We start from the raw sequence: 15,463 nt of genomic DNA, 5'->3' as shown, positions 1-15,463 counted from the left end.
GTTTCCGATTCTGTGTCTCCCTCTCTCTCTGCCCCTCCCCTGTTCATGCTCTGTCTCTCTCTGTCCCCCCAAAAAATAAATAAACGTTGAAAAAATTAAAAAAAATAAATGATTATCACATATGGTAAGCAATAGTTCACTCAACTGAACATATGCAATTATTTCTTATACAGCTGCTTATGTAAAACTTTTCAATAACAGACATCCACTGAAGAAATCAGTGTAAAGAAGGGGACACTGACTTTAGACCACATCAGCAGAGTGGACCAAGGGTGACTGAATGATGATCAATGACCTAATATGCAGCCTAGAATAAAACGCAATGCCCAGCTAATACTAATGAAATACGTTCTCTGGTATTTGAATTGGAGTATAGCTAGGACTTGATTGTTGACAGCATGCCAGATAGAAGCACACAAAGTGTAGCTGAATGATGTCAATAGCAGAACACAAGAATGAAGATCCTCAAACTACAGTTGAAATCTCTAGAGCCACTTCTGACTTCAGAATCATCAATACTAAGAGCATGGAATAAAATAATAAAACACTACCAATTACACCATAAAAGAGAGGACGTTAGCAATAAAAAGCATATGTAACATACTTTCATATGTTGTTCATAGTGTGTCTCTATAAAACCATCCATGATGGGCTGAATGTAACTCACAGTTATCAGGGATAAACAAAATACACCCTAAGGGAGGACTTCTGGATTATGCTGACTGCCCTTTTGAACGGTAGTGCAAAATTTATTCACCAAAAAGGCTAAAAGAAACTTGGCTTTATAATTCATGAAAGATCTTAGAAACTACCAGGAATTCCCAGATGGTAACATCAGGTTGGTTAATCTGAAAATTTCTAGATTGGTATAGTGAGGCAGATTTCACTATTAGAATGCTCTTCTTCCCTTTAACTTGAAATCTGTCTCCTTACTATTTCTCCATACGTGGCTCAGTCAGTTAAGTGTCTGACTCTTGATTTCACAGTTTGTGAGATCAAGCCCTGCATAGGGTTCAGCGGTGACAGTGTTAAGCCGGCTTGGAATTCTCTCTCCCTATCTCTCTGTCCTTCCAATGCTCACATTTATTCATTCTCCCTCTTTCTCTCTCTCTCTCAAAATAAAAAAAGAAACATTAAAAAAAGAGAAGGAATTTTTTAAAAGGAAGGTAACTTTGTTCTACCTGAAAAGACAAGATTTATTGTTTATATTTGTACTTTTCAGTATGAAATGGTGATAAAAATAGAAAACAGAATGTGATGTCATTTTGGCACAGTATAATAAATGAAAAATTACCCAATGAAATAAAGATATAATATTAGGTTGGAAACTTTTTCTGACTTTCCAGTTATATACATGTATAGATCTCATAATACATAGTATATTTTTACATATATATGCATATACACATATGCATAATATACATATACTATATATACATGCAACTATATTTCACATACTAGTTTTTAGTAGCCAGAAGCAAAACTTATAATTTAGATTGCTTTGAATCCACCCATACTAACACAGAAATAAAATATGCTAATTGCAGATAAGAAATCTGAGGTTCTGAGAGATAAGACATTTTGTACAAAGACACACAATGGGTAGACCCAAAGCTAGACTTTAAAAAAATTTTTTTTTTTAATGTTTCTTTAGTTTTGAGACAGAGCATGAGCAGGAGAAGGGCAGAGAGAGAGAGAGACACAGAATCCTTAGCAGGCTCCAAGCTCTGAGCTGTCAGCACAGAGCTCGACTGCGGCTCGAACCCACGAACTATGAGATCATGACCTAAGCTGAAGTCAGACACTTAACTGACTGAGCCACTCAGGCAGCCCCCCAAAGCTAGACTTTGAATTCAGATACTTTTGCCCCTAAATGCCACAGAAGTTTCTATTTTCAATTGTATTTATTAAATTATTGAGTTTTATAAAATTTGAATGAAAAACTGACATTCATGAAATTTAGAACAGTATTTTTCATCATGATGATCGTATGTTAACAAATATTGGACCTTTGGTCATAGTAAAGTTTTACAAATATTTGCCAAAGAAATCAAGATTTTATGTCTTGACTGAGAATGAAATATTGAGTAAGTAAGAATTCACTTACCTATTATGGAAAACACACACTATAGTGGTCCCCATGATTCTTACACCCTAGTACCCATGCCAAACTCTTCTTGAGTTTGGGTAGAACATCTAACTTTAAGTTATTTAAAATGGAGATTGTCCTTTGTAAGCCTGACCTAATTAGAGAAACCCTTCAAAACATCTTGTAGAGATCAGACACTCAAATAAGCAGAGATACACACTCTTTTTATTTGTTGCTGGCTTAGAATACATAAGTGTCAATGCATCAGACAATTGAAAAGAAATGGGTTCTGCCTGTAATCTTAGGATGCCTAGAAGTAGATCATTCCCTGCTCAAGCTTCCAGATGAGTATGTAGCCTGGTTTCAGCCTCATGATATCCTTAGCAGAGAACCCGTGTAAGTCTGTACCCAGACTTCTAACCCACACAAATTGTGAAATAATAAATGGGTATCATTTCAAGCTCCTAAATTTGTGACAATTTTTTTTACATAGTCATAGATAATGAATGCACCTAGTGAATAAATAATAATGAAGAAAAAGGCAAGACAGAAAGAAGATTTTAGTAATTTTAAGGATTTTAAATTATAAGTTTTATGTTTATAAAATGTATAGATGAATATGCTAAGTTAAACAATGAAAGCTTTATTTTGTTAACATCCCAAAATCCTCTCATTTAAAAGTCAGACGTAAAAAAAAAAGAGAGGAAAGTTTAACTTCTGCTTTCCAAGTCACATAAGTGAAGAAAGTGAGACAGTAGCACCTTTACTGAACCTTATTGCAGTAAAACAACCATTTGTTATATTTATGAATACTACGGGTCTACAGTTTCAGCTGGGTGCAGGGGAAATGACTTGATTCTGCTTCAGAATGTCTGGAGATTCAAACAAAAGACTCAAAGAGTAGGAGCTAGAATAATGTGAGGAGAATTCCCTTAAATGACTGGAGGATGATGTTAGATATGAGATGGGTACCTCGGTTCTTCTAAATATGGGTTTTTCCATGTTGTCTTTCCACATGATACAGCATGGGCTTCTTAAGGATCTGATGGCCAAGTGAGTTCCAAGTGTATCAAGAAACTATGAGTGCAGAGGGCAAGCAAGAATACACAACCTTGCCAGGAAGAAGCCATATGTGGTTTTCTTTATAAAATGTAGCCTCATAAATCATGTAACATAATGTCCATCATACTCCATTGTGGGGAAGAATCACAAGCCTACCCAATACATAGGGAAGGAAAAGTAGACCCAATCTATTGATGGAGGACTGGCATTGCTCCATAAGGGTAAGTAGGAACATAAATATTTCTACAGCGATTTTTGAAAAATATAATCTCTCACCTGTGTATTTCCTATTCCCTCTAATTTATACTTGGATCTAGATTTATTTGACAAATAAGAAGGGGTTACAGTCTTATATGTTACACAATTCATTAAAATGTTAATTTTAGCTGTTCTGCATATTTTCAATTTAAAAAATAATCTGCAAAAATATATGTGTCTTTAAACCAGGTATCTTCAAATTCTTATGAATTACAGTGACTCTCTTGTCTGCTGTTTCCTTTATAAATTCATTGTGCCTTCCCAGAAATTTATGCTCCTAAGCTACAGTTATCTTTAGCTCTCAAGAATTGATATACCTTCCTTTAAAAGCTGTTTCCCAAAGGATAATTTGCATGTTTAAAATCTGAAACCGGGACGCCTGGGTGGCTCAGTCGGTTAAGCGTCCGACTTTGGCTCAGGTCATGATTACGCGGTCCGTGGGTTCGAGCCCCATGTCGGGCTCATGCTGAAAGCTTGGAGCCTGGAGCCTGCTTCGGATTCTGTGTCTCCCTCTCTCTCTGACCCTCCCCCATTCATGATCTGTCTCTGTCTCAAAAATAAATAAACGTTAAAAAACATTTAAATCTGAAACCTAATCAAAGATTTCCTTTCTTTTCTTTCTTTCTTTCTTTTTTTTTCTTTGAGAAAGTTCTCCATACTTCACTGGATTATTCTTTCAAACTTGGCCTTGTCTGACTTCCTTATGTTTGCAAATGCATTTAAGTAGTGTTTTCTAAACATAAGGCAAACTTGTCTCCTTAACTTTCCTTGTTCTAATCTCCCTTTATGAAAAAAACTTTCACTTTACTATCCACAATACTATTCACCATATTTTAGTTCCCATGTCATTTACACTTTCCCACATAGTATTCATTTTTCCCATATTTAGAGCAGAGATGAGATCTTACTTGTATCTCCAGCACTTATTATGGTATAATATATTATAACATAGCAATTAAAATTCTAGGTAGTTATCTGTTTAATTATCTGGCCACAGCCTGACTCTCCCTAAAGACCTGAGATCTTTTATAGTAGATGTACCCGGGGATTAGAATTAATTTTTCTTAATCAGATTTGGTGGTAATTGAAATAACTCCGTATCAAGTGTTCGTGTGCAGACATGTGCACATGTACATACACATTCCATTAGAAGTAGTTATAATGCATAAATCTTTTGCTCAATCCTTTCAACATTTTAAACAATTAACAGCAGTAAATGTTGTCTAATTGAGGCTTGCAAAATATAAGCAGAATCTGTGTAGTCACTGAATTTCAGTGGCTTAACATCCCACACATGTACACACAAATTCATTATTTCTAACAAAACCTTACTGGGAAAATAACCAGGTTTTGGACTACCCACATCCATGCTTTAATTCAGGCATCTATATTGACAGACTGCCATCTTCAATGCAAAGATTTCAAGATTAACCTACAGGGTACACTGAAGTTGGCCAGAAAGAGAAAGACCATTGCAGAATGAAAAGGATTTTATTTTTCCAGAGCCATAACTGATGCACATTACCACTGTTTCTATTCCATTCACTATAACTCAGGCACATGAAAATTTCTAAGTACAAGAGAGATAGAACATGAACAGCTATCCAGTAACAGCACTGTATGAGGGCAGGGTGGACAGACTTCTGGTGGACAGTCAGCCCTATCATATGATCAATCAAGTATTCCTGGGTAAAGGTTGGAGCTAAGTAAGGTCCAAATTCTGCTCAATTATTTTATTTGAAGCACAACTATGCATTAAGTCAATGTGTCTTATGCATTCTATACATTTAAATGCATATGATGATGTAGAAATGATGAAAAAGTACAAATAACTCCATATTATATTCTTTCACAGTGCCCAGTTCCATACTACTCGAAATTGACTTTAAAATGGTTAAATAACCCCACTAAATTCATTTATATACTGTTGGTTTCTACAGACTAGTATATTCTGAATTGTAAAATAAACTGACACCTCAAAAATATGTTAAAACTTTTTTTTTCTAATGTTTACTTATTTTTGAGGGGGGGAGGGTAGAGAAAATGGGAGATACAGAACGTGAAGCAGGCTCCAGACTCAGAGCTGTCAACACAGATCAGGGCTTGAACTTGTGAATCATGAGATCATGACCTGGGCCAAAGTCAGAGACTTAACCAACTGAGCCACCCAGGCATCTTGTTGATTTTATACATTTTTACCACAAATTAGAGACTTTACCACAAGTTAAATATCCACAAGTTGTGTTTTCTAAGGTAGCCTTAGCTTTAGTAGTAAGCCAAAGATTTCATTGTTGTAAATGAAAAATGCTTTAAATGTTAAAAAATGTATCTACAATAAGTATTAGTTTTTTTTTTTAATTTTTCACACTTGCCTACCACAACAGATGATTCTGTGTATACCTATATGTATGGCTGTACATTCAAGAACAATTAATTTAGATAACTATGTAAGAACACATCAACAAACTTTATATTGAGTATTTGTTTCTCCCAAATTTATATGTTGAAATCCTAATTCCCAAGATGATGGCATTGGGGGATGGAGCCTTTAGGAGGTGATTAAATCATGAAGTTAGAAACCTCATAAATGCGAACCATGGCCTTATAAAAGAGGTCTGAGAGAATTCTCTCACCAACTTCCACCATGTAAAGATACAAAGAGAAGTCAGCAATCTGCAACCTGTAAGAAAGTCCTCCCTAGAATCTGACCATGCCAGCACCTTATCTTAGACTTTCCACCTCCAGAATGGTAAGCAATCAATTTCTGCTATGTATAAGCCACCCAGTCTATAGTATTTTGGTATAGCAGCCCTAATCTCCCTAAGACACTACTGTTAATACATTAATACTAATTGCTCATTTGCCTCTAAAATAAGCAATTATGGTAATCAACAGTGTTAAACTTGTTCATATAAACTAACCCTGCATAACGGAAGCTGTATTGTTAATAAATTATTTCAGTGTGTACTTCTTTATTGAAACAATGTAAGAAAAAATGGTAGAAAAACCTCACCTACTATGTAATAAGAATAACAGATTGCCTTATGAATCTGATTTATGACCACTAACTAAATATGGTAACCTTGAGAACAGGGTAAAAAACAAATTGAAATGCCAGATAATCTAAATTCAGCAGACTTTAGGTGATGTTTTCCTATAAATCATGGCTTGTTTCCTTCAAAATCTAACACTTCACAACACTGTTAGGTAATTTTCCTAAGTGAAACATATACACTAATTAATAGGATTCAAGATCTAAGGTTTTAAAAATATTTTAGTCCATGCTATTCCTATGGAAAATATGTACATTACATACCAGGAGCACAGCTTTTCCTTTTCTCTTACAGCCTTGTCAGTCTCTAACAACAACCTGGACCAAGTCTTATACCATCAGTTTTCCTGGTTCTCAGGACTTCAGACCCAGACTGGTATCAATATCATTGGTTCTTCAGCTTGCTGACTTCAGATCTTAGGACTTCTGGGCCTCCATAAGCATGTGAGTCAATTCCTTATAATAATTCAACAAATATAACAGGTATATATAGCTCGTGTTGGTTTTGTTTCTCTGGAGAACCCAGACTAATATATCACTATGTTACAAACATTCACTAGAGTTTCTTCTATTTATGACTTCAACTTTTTTTGTCTTTCTAGTACATCTAAAGAATTTTTGGTATATGAATATTTTTGTAGCATTTCAAAGTGATCTGAATCAAGTTGAAATTTTTGAGCCTTTTTAAACCACTATTAATTTTTAGAAGATTTCCATATTGAAATCATATCATATACGCTATATATAATCATGCTTTAACTGCACTTCATGTAAAGGATTATTCTGTTTCTTTAGAAATATGTCATGATTTAAGTACAGAGGGCTGTTTATTACTTCATTTAGTGTAAGAACTCTGATTTATTCTTTTCTTGCTACTCATTTAGAATGTTGCCAATAATTTATCACTTATTATATGTTAGACACTGCTTTTTTCATATTCATGATCATATTTAATTCCACATTTCTTCTTTACAGATGAAAAAATGGAAGCATATAGAGGTTAAGAAACCTAGACAAGATAGACAGAAAATAAATGGCCAACCGAAGATTTGAATCTGGCTATCATCCTATATAAACCATGTTCATATACACACCATATTCGGTCTTGTTCTCTGTCTGAATAATTATGTTTTATTTGCTGGTATAAGGTAACAAATTTCCTTTCAGAAAAATAATGTTGTTTGTATTTACTATGATTATATTGTTCAGTACAATACACTTCCTGTCCTTATCAGCATTAGTTATTTTATTTTTTATATTTGGTAATTTAAAACACCAAATAAAATTTCTATTTCATTTTAACTTCTTACATTACTAGTTTAAAAAATACTAAATTATCAATATAGACTGATTTTGATACACAAGAATGGCAATTTCATATGGTTCAATTATAAATGAGGTTGAAATATTTTTTCCATTTTTAATATTTTAAAATCTCTTATGAATTTTCTATCAAACTTGCTTTTTCTTACATTTCCAAAGTATTTTTCTTATCAATTTGTATGAGCTTTGCACATACAACATTAACTTTTTAATCTAGTAACTTGATGAATAAACAAGGGTATTAAAACATAACCAGATAATGCTCAATATTTCGATATAAAAGATTAATGTTGTAGGGTAATTTTGATATTATCTAGAGACAAAAACCCAAAACTCACAGATATTTAAATATTATTAAGGTAAACAGAGATAACTGATAATTTTGCATTTTAAACAAAAATACCACTTAAACAAAACAGGTGCATATGGAAAGCAAAAGTACCTACATTTATTATTCCTTTTTTAATTTTTTTTAACGTTTATTCATTTTTGAGAGACAGAGAGAAACAGAGTATGAGCGGGGAAAGGGCAGAGAGAGGGAGACACAGAATCAGAAGCAGGCTCCAGGCTCTGAGCAGTCAGCACAGACCCCGATATGGGGCTTGAATTCACAAACTGCAAGATCATGACCTGAGCCAAAGTCGGTTACTCAACCGACTGGGCCACACAGGCACCCCCATACACTTATTATTCTTTAGCATTATCTTATCTTAAATAACTCTGGTGCAAAATTGAACTAACTGAACTAGTAACTTCATTTACTATATCCAGTCACATCCAGAAGTACATCAAGATTCTGTGGGATAAGGAAGAAAGGTGGTGGAGGGGGAAATGGAGTTACCTGATTGCCAACTAGTATTCAGGATAGACATTACATATTTTTAACACTTAATCTCACAAATACAGAACCTAAAGAATTAAATATTTGCAAATGTATATTTATACATTCACAAAGAATTGTTTTAGAAATTATGTACTTATGTATACAGAACTGAAGTATCAACTTTTCTCTTTCTTAATTTCCACAGAGGTCTTTCTTGACTTCATCTTTAAAATATACTCATTGTGTACATTTATTTTTGGTAGTAATTCAAAGCTCTTGATTGCTGTAGTTTTTCTTGACTCTTTCAAAAGGCAGTGAATGAAATCATTGATACTAATTACATATATGAAGAAAAGATTTATTTTCACTAAATCAAATATGTGAAATACTTAAATATATGCTTTGCATATTTTTATAAGTTTAATCCTCATAACAGCATTATAATTTTATTAGCTTTACACTAACAAAACTAAACTAAGCAAAAAAAAAATCTCAAAGGTTGCTAAAGAACAATTAGGCACTGTATGATGGCTTTGTAAAGCGTCAGCTTTACTAGGCTGAACTGCATTTCCCAAAATGCCTTTTCTTGTATGCTTCCATCTATGGGAGGTTTTTGTGGAAGACAGAAGTGAAGTGGCAGCTATTTAGTAGCTCACACACACTGTCACTTACCTGCTGGCTCATCATTTTGGCTGGAGGTATTCGCAAAGTCTTCCTCTGGATTCTCCTTCTGTTCTCTGACCCCAGCTATAGATTCAGCTCCAAGAGGAAGGTCCTGGTTCCTACAAGACAGCCATACCATCAAGGTCAGAGGCAACAAGAATCCGTATGGATTTTCACTCATAGTCGTGGACTCTGGCTTGTGTTTGGAGGTCCAGATTCTTCTAGTTCTACTTCTCTGATAGAATCCTGACTAATACAAGTACAAAATGATCAAAGAGTAGATGACAATCCCTGTGCCACAACGGTGCTTACTTGGTGAATATAAGCTCAGGATTTGGCCAATGTTTGAACCTGGTATTTTGTAACACAACTATTCCGTCTCTTTTCGCTGCCAACATAGTGACTTAATATATTAAAGTACTTTGAGAAGCTGTAGGGTATTATACAAATTTAGGTGTTTATTGCTATTACTAGTATCAACATTATTATTAAATTTTGCCTGAATAGGCAAAGCATGCTTTCAAATACAAACTTTATTAGAGGTATACTAATACTAAAAGTTAAAATTTGGTTACAGATGATACAGGTTTCCATTTTTATTGGACCTTGAAATCCTCTCAAAGGCATTAGGTTGTTTAATTACTGAGCTAAGAAACAGCTGAAAGTGTCAAGAAGTCAAACAATCTTTTAATTGAACCCACTGGTTCAACACAGAATCTCAATGTACTTAGTCCCTCTTACTGTTGACATCTGTTATACAGCTACCAGCTACTGCCCTCATTTCTGCCATAATTGAACACAATGAATATATAGAGATAGAGATACACAGTTGACCCTTGAACAACATGGGTTTGAACTGTGTGGGTCCACTTATACACAGATTTTTTTTTTTTCACTAAAGTAAAGCGCTCTAAATATATTTACCTTATGAATTTCTTAACATCTTCCTTTCTCTAGCTTACTTTATTGGAAGAACACACTATATAATACGTGTAACATACAAAATATGTGTCGATCAACTGTTACTGGTAAGCCGGCCGAAAGTAGGCTACCAGCAGTTAAATTCTGTGGGGGAAGTGGGTTAAAAGTTACACACAAATTTTAGACTTAGAGTGATGTCAGTGCCCCTAACCCCTGTATTTTTCATGGTCAACTGTACATTACATGTATAACAAATAAATACATATACTTTAGAAAATGAAAGACAGGTTTCCCACTTATGGAAGAAGTCAGAAATCACCAAATAGAGAATGATATAATAAATCCCAAAGTGCTGGATTAGATTTGGAGTTATCAGTTATTTGGAGTTATTAGTTATTTTGAGTTTGGTATGATTTCACACCTTTTAGAAATATGTGTGTATATAAAAGAAATATAGGAGTGTGAAGCATTTCCTGTCTGTATCCAACGAGAGAACCTAGAGCAGTGATACTGAGGTAGCAGCTAGTACAACTAGTGAACCAGTGCACAGACCTTAGTTCTAAATACAATCCCCCAATAAAAGGGACCAGGGACTCTTGGAAGTAGTTGATTCTAAGGCAAAGATAAAGAAAATAAACATAAACCAGGAGTATCTTAATACTGCCAAGAGATAAAGAACTGATAAAAGAAGAGGACAATGATGACAGCATGTCAAATTGAAAGAGCTCTCAGTGGCCAAATCTAAAACAATTTGAGAAACAAGAATTGATAGTTTTGTATAATAACCCAGAGATTAAAGCAAATATCGATGGGTCCATGGCAGTATAAATAAAAGTCTTCATTAAATTTTCAATTTTATAAATGTAATGAAGGAAGACCAGAACCCCACAGTAATAATTGTTGTAGCTCAACATTAGTGAATAAAATTACAAAGAGAAATAGAATTTTGTATAACCTCAAATGATTTTCCCTCTGATACTGCTTAATTACCTGAGGTAAAATTGTAACTATACAGTTGGAGAAACTAGGTAGACATCACCTTAACCAAAAGATCAAAGTTAATATCAGCATAACAAGCATACTGACATCATGCAACTGTTGATGTGATCCATTCATATTAGCAGGGCCCATCTCTTCTATTTTTTTACCAAAATTCAAAACTTCAACATAATCATGAGAAAACATCAGCCAGACATCAGACTCAAACTGAATTACATTCTATAAAATACTTTCAAAAGTGTCAAATGCTCTTCAGAAATGTCAATGTCATGAAAGACAAAAGACAGAAACTGTCACAAACCAGAGGCAACTAAGAAGAGAGGACAACTAACTGCAAGGTAGGGTTCTGGATTAGATCTTGGAAAAAAAAATAAAGGAAAGATAGCAAAATCCAAATAAATTTTGTATTTTAGTTAATAGTATTTTACCAGTGTTTATAGTATCACCCCACTTATCTTAATTTTGAGAACAGTACCATGACTATGATGTTAACTCTGAAGGTGGGTAACGGGTATCCAAGAACTTTAATTTATTTTAGGGCAGAATTGATATGAGGTTAAGAAAACACTGGCACTGATGCTGGCATTGATATTTGGTAAAATGAGGTGTTGAATTTTGAAGCTGTCTTCAGTCTTGATTAGAAATCAGAACAACAAGGGAGCCTGGGCAGCTCAGTCGGTTAAGAGTCTGACTTCAGCTGAGGTCATGATATCTTGGTTTGGGAGTTCAAGCCTCATGTCGGGCTCTGTGCTGACAGCTCAGAGCCTGGAACCTGCTTCAGATTCTGTGTCTCCCTCTCTGTCTCCCATGATCACGCTGTCTCTCTCTCAAAAATAAATAAATATTTTAAAAAATCAGAATAACAAAAGTGCTTCTAAAAATTATATGGAATCTGATCCTCACACTGTGCTGTACTTAGTCATGCAGCTATCGTTGAGCATATAAATGATTCAGTCAGAAAGAGTTAACACTATTAGAATATACAATTTTTTTCAAATATTAAAACAGTTTTAAGCTATTAACATTACACAAATTACATGTGGTCTTCAGAACCATTTATTTATAAATATTACCCAAAAACTATGTATTAAAATATAAGTATGAATCTAATGTTATGCTTTCATTTATGATCTACCTTGTTCTATCAGGATTTAAAGTAGATATGCCCTAACAAACCTATTAGTAATAATGGGCCAGAAAAATTATTTTTCACAATTTTCCCATAGATCTGGGAAAACTTCTTAGATAAGGGAGAGGCAAAATTGAACTATCTATAGAGGTATTAATAACTGACAAATCAGCTAATTTGGGTCATAAGCTAACAATTGTAAGGAATATTACAGGAAATCATTTAGTAGATACAAGCAGCCATTTAAATTTTGCAAAAGAATGAATTTATCATTTTAGATCAGATGGTTTTGATTCCAATTATACTGATATATTAGTACTATATAAAACCTGAGACCATAGCCAGACCAATCATTTCACTTTTTAAAAAAAATTTTTAATGTTTTATTTTTGACAGAAAGAGCAAGCGAGCACACACACATGAGTGGGGGAGGGGCAGAGAGAGGGAGACAGAATCCAAAGCAGGTTCCAGGCTCCAAGCTGTCAGCACAGAGCCCCACACAGGGCTTGAACTCACCGACCACGAGATCATGACCTGAGCCAAAGTTGGATGCTCAACTGAGCCACCCAGGTGCCCCCCCATCATTTCACTCTTTGAGTGAAGAAACTAAAGCCATTTATGGGTTCTCTATTAGAATACTGAACTTCACTTTTGCACAACAGATTTGCTGTCGGGATTCAGGTGTTGTGAAAACCACCACTAAACCTAAACCTAAACCAAAATGGGAAAAGACTCGTGTCAACATCATCGTCATTGGACACATTGATTCTCCAACTCTACTACCACAGGTCATGTGATCTACAAATGTGGTAGAATCAACAAACTATCAAAAAATTTGAGAAGGAGGCTGCTGAGATGGGGAAGGGCTCCTTTAGGTATGCCTGGGTCTTGGATAAACTGAAAGCTGAACATGACCGTGGTATCACCATTGCTATTTTCCTGTGGAAATTTGAGATCAGCAAATATCACTGATGCCCCAGAACACAGAGACTTTATCAAAAACATGATTATAGACACATCTCAGGCTGGCTCTGCTATTCTGATTGTTGCTGATCGTGTTGGCGAATCTAAAGCGGGTCAGATCTGTGAACATGCCCTTTTGTCTTATGCACTGGGTCGGAAACAACTAATTGTTGGTGTTAACAAAATGGCTTCTACTGGGCTATTCTATAGCCAGAAGAGATACAAGGAAATCATTAAGGAAGCCATCACCTACATTAAAATAACTGGTGGGGTGCCTGGTGGGTCAGTCAGTTAAGCGTCTGACTCTGGATTTCTGCTCAGGTCATGCTATCGTGGTTCATGGAATCGAGTCCCATGTCAGGCTCTGCACTGGCAACAAGGAGTCTGCTTGGGACTCTCTATTTCCCTCTCTCTCTGCCCCTCCTCTTCTAATATAAATAAACATTTTTTTAAAAAAGAAAGAAACTTGGCTACAACCACGACACAGCAGCATTTTTGTCAATGTCTGGTTGGAATGGAGACAACATGCTGGAGCCAAGTGCTAATATACCTTGGCTAAAGGTATATTTATCCATCCATAAAGATGGTAATACCAGTGGAACCACACTGCTTGAAGCTCTGAATTGCATTCTACCTCCAACTCATCCCACTGAAAAGCCCTTGTGTCTGCCCCTCCAGGATGTCTACAAAATTGTTGGTATTGATACTGTCTACCCAGCATGGTGGTCATCTTTGTTCCAATGTTACAACTGAAGTAAAGTCTGTTGAAATGCACATGAAGCTCTGAGGGAGGCTCTTCCCAGGAACAATGTGGGCTTCAACATCAAGGACATAACTGTCAAGGATGTTTGTCATGGCAATGTGGCTGGTGACAGCAAAAATGAGCCACCACCAATGCAAGGAGCTGGCATTACAGCTCAGGTGATTATCCTGAACCATCCAGGCCAACTCAGTACTGGATACCCACCTATGCTGAACTGTTGCACAGCTCACATTGGATTGATCATTGTTCTAGAAAAAAGCTGGAAAATGGCCCCCCAACTTCTTGAAATCTGTTGATACTGCCATAATTGATATGGTTCCTGGCAAGCCTATGTGTGTTGAGAGCTTCTCTATCCTCCTCTGGGGTATTTTGCTGTTTGTGACATGAGATAGATGGTCTCTGAGGGTGTCATAAAAACACTGAAAGAGAAGGCAACTGGAGCTGACGAGGTCACCAAGTCTTCCCAAAAAGCTCGGAAGGTTAAATGAATACTATCCCCAATATCTGTCACTCATCATTTTTTTTTTATTTCTCTTTTTGAGAAAGAGCAAGCAGGGAAGAGGGGCAGAGAGACAGAGAAAGAATCCCAAGCAGGCTCCCTGCTCACTGCAGAGCCAGACGAGGGGTTTGATTCCACAACCCTGCGATCACTACCCAAGCCAAAATCAAGAGTCAGACACTCAACTGAGTAAGCCACCCAGGCTCCCCACCAGTCTTCATCACTGGTGGAAGAATGGTCTCAGAACTGTTTGTGTTACTTGACCATTTAAGTTTAATAGTAAAAGACTGGTTAAAGATAACAATAAAACATTCAGAAGTAAAGGAGATAAAATAAGTACTTTTTTTTGTAGTTTCAAGTTATTTAAATTCCAGTTAACATATATATTGTAATTTAGTTTCAGAAGTAGAATTTGTTAATTCATCGCTTACATACAACACCTCACAACAAATGCCCTCCTTAATACACATCACTCCTTTAAACCATCCCCCACCCACCACCCCTCCAGCAATCTTCAGTTTGCTCTCTATAGATAAAAGTCCCTCATACGGTTTGCCTTTCTTTTTTTCCCCCTATATTCATCTGTTGCATTTCTTAAATTCCACATATGAATGAAATTTTGGTCCAGTTTTTTCCATTTAAAAGTACTGATTTTAGTCAAAACTTGACCAAAAATCCATCACAGAATTTTGAGATCCATTAAAACAAAAGTTTAATGAGAAGAAAAAGAATACTAAGCACCATGTTGGTCTTCAGCTGATTAATTTTTCATCATGTATGGAAAAAAAAACATCTAATTCTAGTGAAAACATTCAAAAATAAGCAAATAGATGTCCCAATCATAATTTTATGAACATATCTGCCAGTCTTCCTTTTATGTTTTCTCTGTCTTTACCAACTAGCCTCTATGCTATCTATC

The 15,463-nt window shown here is 35.4% G+C and overlaps 1 pseudogene; it reads left to right on the top strand.

Annotated features, from left to right (window-relative positions):
- The first annotated feature begins 13,139 nt into the window (after positions 1–13,139).
- LOC128312155 (elongation factor 1-alpha 1-like) lies at positions 13,140–14,814 on the top strand (annotated as a pseudogene).
- Positions 14,815–15,463: the final 649 nt, after the last annotated feature.

This window comes from Acinonyx jubatus, chromosome D4 (assembly GCF_027475565.1).
Source record: "Acinonyx jubatus isolate Ajub_Pintada_27869175 chromosome D4, VMU_Ajub_asm_v1.0, whole genome shotgun sequence".
Classification (NCBI taxonomy): domain Eukaryota; kingdom Metazoa; phylum Chordata; class Mammalia; order Carnivora; family Felidae; genus Acinonyx; species Acinonyx jubatus.
The sequence above is the reverse complement of the archived record's forward strand: the minus strand, read 5'-3'. Positions and strand labels throughout refer to the sequence as shown.